We start from the raw sequence: 5,000 nt of genomic DNA, 5'->3' as shown, positions 1-5,000 counted from the left end.
CCTGTGAACATTGCCATTTTCGAAACGTGAGTACATTAAATTCGTGTTTGATTTATAGGTGGACATATGTATGCTATAAGCACACAAAGTATACTTATGTACTCATTAAGCTGTAGACTAAGTATATAAGCATAAAGAATTATTATTATTGAAAATACTGACAGTATTATGAGTCTTGCAATAGAGAAACAAATCCACAGTTACGTATGGGTACATATGTTTAAGAAATAAATCTCTACAGATAGCTTTCGGTAATCTGTTCGATTCCCAAAAGTTCTTTATAGATTTATTCTTAAATGTGTACCCATACATAAGTGTGGATTTGTTTTTACTATTATTATTATTATTATTATTTATTTATTTATTTATTTTTTTTTTTTTTGCTCTATCACGGATAAGTATCAAGATCTGAAAATAGAAATAAGAAGGATATGGGATATGCCAGTGGAATCGTAAACCCACCCTAATCATAGGAGCACTGGCACGATCCCAAGATCCCCTGAAAAGGAATCTGGAAAAACTAGAGGCTGAAGTAGCTCCGGGCCTCATGCAGAAGAGTGTTATCCTAGAAACGGCACACATAGTAAGAAAAGTGATGGACTCCTAAGGAGGCAGGATGCAGCCCGGAACCCCACACTATAAATACCACCCAGTCGAATTGGAGGACTGTGATAGAGCAAAAAAAATTATTATTATTATTATTATTATTATTATTATTATTATTATTATTATTATTATTATTATTATTATTATTGTTATTATTATTTTGGAAGGAGACGCTCTTTCAAGCAAGTATTATTGAGAACTATTGCTGCATCAGCTGCATTAAATTTGTAAATAGTGTCATCTATTTTTCTAATAACTGCTTTCTCTTTGCTATTACAGTTGTAATAGTGGAGAGAAAGTAGTTATAAGAAAAGTAGAGAAGACTATTTACAAGTTAAATATTATTATTATTTTTTTGTTATTATCATTATTATGTAGCATAAGCTTATGTTGATATGAAGCAAGGTCCAGAGGTTATTCATTTGCTGAGCCTTCTTCGAAAGACTAGAACTGTATATTTCCTTTTAAACAGAAACAAAAACTGGCTATACCAAAGTAGGCATGGAGGTGGGTGTCGCATTTCTGTATCAGTATTGCCTTGACCAATCACAGCTTTGGAATTATGTTGTGTATGTTTAATGGTATCCCTAAATTATGTTTAATGGTATCCCTAAATTGGTATCACGCTTAATTAAATCTAATACTGTTTTGGGTGATTACCTTGAACATTTGATTCTGGAGTTACTCAAAGTAATCCTTTTAGATTTAAGCTGTTCCTTTTCTCAGTTTTAAAGTTAGTTGATACCATCTTCCAATATCATAGATTTGACCGTGCGATACCAGCATTTTCTTGGTTCATTTAAGATTTTAGGGGAATCATTAAGCTTATTTTTTTTTAGATTCACTAAAACTTGTCCATATAACGGGTAGAAGGAAGGTGCCATGAAAGCTTACAGAAGTCATGATGGTCTAATTACAAACGAGAAATGGTTATGGCGTGTTCATTGTGATTCTAGTATGCGGTCTCCGCCGCGACTGTTGTCAAGATTTATGCAAAGTTCGTTAAAGGTGACCCGAGGCAATCTTGCTTTCGAAGTTAATCCTTTTAGCGTCATCTCACCAATCCCATGCGGACGAGACCTCCCATTTCGCGCCGCTTAACGTACATTGTGCCATTGTGGTACGGAGCCTCGTTAAAAGTGCAAAGGTGATTGTAGTTCCTGTTATTGCCGCAATTTGGCCCGAGGCAATAAAAGGAAGGAGCGGGGGAAAAAAGTGACTTCGGTTTGAAAGAAAATTATATAACCGTATATTTCCCCGAGAACCTTCGAGTTCTTGGGAGATGAGAATTGCAGATCCCGGAGACACTAAATAGAGATTGAGCTGTTGCGAACGCTGATCATTCTTCTCTGAAAATGTATCGTTTTGCTCTTGAATGTTTTTTATGGGGTGTTTCCTATTCAGATGTCGTTCTAACTTCTTTTGTCTCTCATGTGCACTTTTTATTTTTTTTTTTTTTGGGGGGGGGTGGCGGGGGCGGGGGGGTGGTGGCGGAAAGTTGAAGATTACTGTCGTTTATTTTGGATTTACCATTATTGTTGTGAATTTTAATTTGCATTTGCATCAATGTTCAAACTAGCATAGTCAATTGTTTTAGTCGAGATTTTAGTTTTAAACTTCACGAAAAAAGTTTATTTGTGAGAGAGTAGCACGTCACGAGGTTGCTTACAGTTTTTGCCGTTTTTTTTTTTTTTTTTTTTTTTTTTTTTTGCCGACCCGCGTCTCATAGCATCGTGCCTACTGTATATCTTGTCATCTCGTATCACAACATGAAGGTAAATACAGACCAGGTTAATTAATTCGAAACCTTTTAGAACATCAGATAGAATAACGAGACCCTTTGAAATGCCCTCCTCCCTTTTGCTGATTACTGCTGTCTTGCCCTGCCCTGCCCTGCTCCCCGCCCCAGTCATAAATATCGCTACCCTTCACTTGGTTGGCATTCGAAAGTGGACGTTCAGAAATGAATACGACTTTAACTGTTAATAATAAAAGTGGGGAGAGGGGAATACCTTAACGGAAGAGAGAGAGAGGGAGAGCGAAAGAGAGCTCTTAACATAGCTTGATTCATTCCTATCTATCTTCCTCTACCCTTCTCTTCTTATAAAAAAAATGGCATTAATCTAGACTGCCATTATTTATGAATAACAAAATAGAAAGAAAAATTAATACTGAAATATCTGGCTGCGTGATATATAGTCTGGTGGCATTCGGGTCCTGGCCAATCAGGACAGCAGAATTGGCTGACGTCACTGTAAATCTGGCCAATCATTGGTAAAAGCAAGTCTTGTGAAGTAGTCAAGTGGTGTACCGATGTTGATGCGGTTGTAATGGACTGTGATTGATGTGACAATTCCAAATCCGGTTTATTAGCCACGGTGTGTAGTGGCTGTAATGCTATGATTCAAGTATATGGGTGATGGATCGGTACTGCCATCATTGGACGCACAAATGGTGGAAGTTTTATAATTTACCATATATATATAAATATAATTAGGATTATATATATGCGCTAATATAATATATGACTATATATATATAGATTAATATGGTAGATTATAGAAATATATATTGTGAGTGTGGGCGCGTACGGTATAGCTATTGCTGAATCTAATAATCTCTCCTCTCTCTCTCTCTTCTCTCTCTCTCTCTCTCTCTATATATATATATATATATATATATATATATATATATATATATATAAGCTATTATTAAAGAAAGACGGAGTCAGAAACTTTATTTATTATTAACTTACGTTTTATAATCCACTTACGTAAAGTAAAACTGACACATTAGTCTTGCAGTTTGATCCTTATGTAATGAATGCATTTTCTGTTTTTGCTTATTTTGGGGCGGTGGGGGTTGGCCGGAACTATATATATATTATCATATATATAATATATACATATATATATACTACATATATAGTCATATATATATGTATAACTATATATATATATGTATATATATATATGTATATATATATATACATATATATATACATATATATATATGATATATAATATATATATATATATATATATATATATAATATACTATATATATATATATATATATAATATATATATATATATATAGACTGTCTTTTTAAAACTTTTCTCGTTAATTTTGTGTCTTTTACTTTTTCTCTCGTATTTTTGTGTCTAATCAGGTCAAGTCTTCGTTTCAATACTTTACACTGTTATCAATTATAAAATTGGCATATGCACGTACCCAAAACAGTGCACACGCAGATATATATATATATATATATATATATATATATATTATATATAGATATATATATATATATATATATATATATATATATATATATATATATATCTATATATATATATATATATATATATATATATGGGGATACAATCCACAATGAAGTAAAATCTCTTGTAGTATATCATTTCTTGTACAGGATTAAGGCTTTCGACCATCAACTGTGGTCTTGTTCACAGTTGATGGTCGATAGCTTTAATCCTCTACAAGAAATATATATTTTAAACTACAAGAGGGATTTTACTTCATTGTGGATTGTATCCCCATTTACTTAGAAGGTACGACATGTACCTGGCTTCTCATATATATAGATATATATATATATATATATATATATATATATATATAGTATTATATATATATATATTATATATATATTTATAGTATATACACTATATGGGTACGTGCGTATTATACCAATATGATAATTGATAACATTATATACTGTATGTCCGTATAAAGCCATACAAAGACAGACAGCGACAGCCGGAGAAGCTCATGTAAGACAAAAAGACAGATAGACGAAGACAGAAACAGAGGCAGCGGCAGACATAGAATCTCATGTAATTCAGAACGGTGAAATACGGCGCGTGTCTTTGTGATCCGCAACGCCACCGAAAATTTTTGAATTCATTCATTAACTTTAGGCTTTTATAGCAGTTAATGGAAAAACAGTATGGCCCATGAGATAAATACCGAACAGGATCGATACTCGGTTCACGGTCAGTGGATGCCAGCGGGTAGAATGCAGGCCGCGGGGGCCCCCCCCTTTAGTTGTTATGGTGGGCGTTTATCAGGCCAGAAACTTTCGCTCTGTTTTATTGCCTTTTTTTTATGTCGACGTGATATACATCCATTGGGCCTCAAATACGGTTATTGTTCGTATCGTTTTCGACTTGCTCCGATCGGTCGTTTGGTCGTTGTATATCTGAGGGCGGTATATTCGAGTATTCTCTCTCTCTCTCTCTCTCTCTCTCTCTCTCTCTCTCTCTCTCTCTGTGAAACACATTATATATTGCTCGCTCTCTCTCACTCTCTCTGAAACACGTTAATATTGCTCTATCTCTCTCTCTTCTTCTTCTTCTTATATGGGCATTCAC

The 5,000-nt window shown here is 34.0% G+C and overlaps 1 protein-coding gene across 4 annotated transcripts in view; it reads left to right on the top strand.

Moving 5' to 3' along the window:
- LOC135215553 (uncharacterized) overlaps nt 1-5,000 on the top strand; it is a 148,147-nt gene that overhangs the window by 63,057 nt on the left and 80,090 nt on the right. For 3 of the 4 annotated variants that reach the window (XR_010314721.1, XR_010314722.1, XM_064250390.1), the window contains exon 2: nt 1-26. This exon is cut by the window's left edge and continues 18 nt beyond it. The exons of the other annotated variant lie outside the window; for it this stretch is intronic. The gene's annotated coding sequence lies outside the window, so the exon portion shown is untranslated. The remainder of the gene's footprint in view (nt 27-5,000) is intronic. 4 annotated transcript variants of the gene reach the window in all.

The sequence above is a fragment of the Macrobrachium nipponense genome, chromosome 5 (assembly GCF_015104395.2).
Source record: "Macrobrachium nipponense isolate FS-2020 chromosome 5, ASM1510439v2, whole genome shotgun sequence".
Taxonomy (NCBI): Eukaryota; Metazoa; Arthropoda; class Malacostraca; order Decapoda; family Palaemonidae; genus Macrobrachium; species Macrobrachium nipponense.
Note: the sequence above shows the minus strand (reverse complement) of the source record. Positions and strands in the feature narration are given on the sequence as shown.